We start from the raw sequence: 1093 nt of genomic DNA, 5'->3' as shown, positions 1-1093 counted from the left end.
TAGATATTTGTTACACGTTACTTCATTCCACTGGCAGCAGTATATCCTATTAAAAAGAATGAACAAACCAACAAGTAATGATATGGAAAGATATCGAAGATGTATTAAAGTAAAGCAAATAAGCACACTGCATAACATGGTCTCATTTTATATCTATTTATTAGTCAATCTATAGAACAAAAAACTAGCAAAATATATATGGGATTTGTTAACAGTAATTAATAATGATTATCTCTGAGAGAGAAATTATGGAGGTTTTTAAATTTCTGAGGTATATTTCTAAAATATCTGAATTCACTTTGTAATATGAATGTGTTACTTTGGAAATTAAAAATAAAGCTTTTTAAACTTAAAAACATCGCTTACGATAAATTATTGCCTTGCCAACAACTCTATCTTTTGGAATATGGGGAAAATGACAAACTGACTTCTATTCTGAGCAATATAGAACTACCTGGAGAAACAAATGTAAGGGAAAGTTCTTTTTCCATCTCTCATCCCTTTTCTTCCTCATTTTCAATCGATCTTAATTTATTACTTATAGGATCTTTAATTTACTATGTTTCTCATGTGACTAAATTTTACAGGTCTTACAAATGAAACAAAATGAAGCCCATAGTAACGATATGATCTGCCCCTGAACATTGAGGTAACAGAGAACCAACTAAGAAGTTAAATTCAAGTCTTGAAATGCTATACTAATAATGCTTTCTTCTAGTCTAAATTACAGTATAAACTTGTTATTTTAAGATTATAACATTTGAGTAGAAAATTTGGGGCATAGCTAAATCTGGTTTTACAAAATCAGAGAAAAAAAACTATAGGGATAATCCATTATTTCAGATGTGGAAGCTACTGCAAGAGTTTTCAGAGATTCATAAAAATAACAACTGACGGTACAATTAGGAGAGTCCAAGTAAGAAGAAATCAGAAAAAAAAAAACATTGAAAAAGAATTCCACACAAAAAAACCAAGAACTTTCAGGGATGAAGATAAATGGCTGATTGGATTGCAAAAATGGTAAGAGGAAGACAAAAGCTTAAAATGAATTAAGCTGGTGAATAATGCTAAAAGTAACAACGCAATTTTGTAA

This window comes from Carlito syrichta, unplaced genomic scaffold (genome assembly GCF_000164805.1).
Source record: "Carlito syrichta isolate Samal-C Ts95f unplaced genomic scaffold, Tarsius_syrichta-2.0.1 Scaffold288011, whole genome shotgun sequence".
NCBI lineage: Eukaryota > Metazoa > Chordata > Mammalia > Primates > Tarsiidae > Carlito > Carlito syrichta.
Note: the sequence above shows the minus strand (reverse complement) of the source record.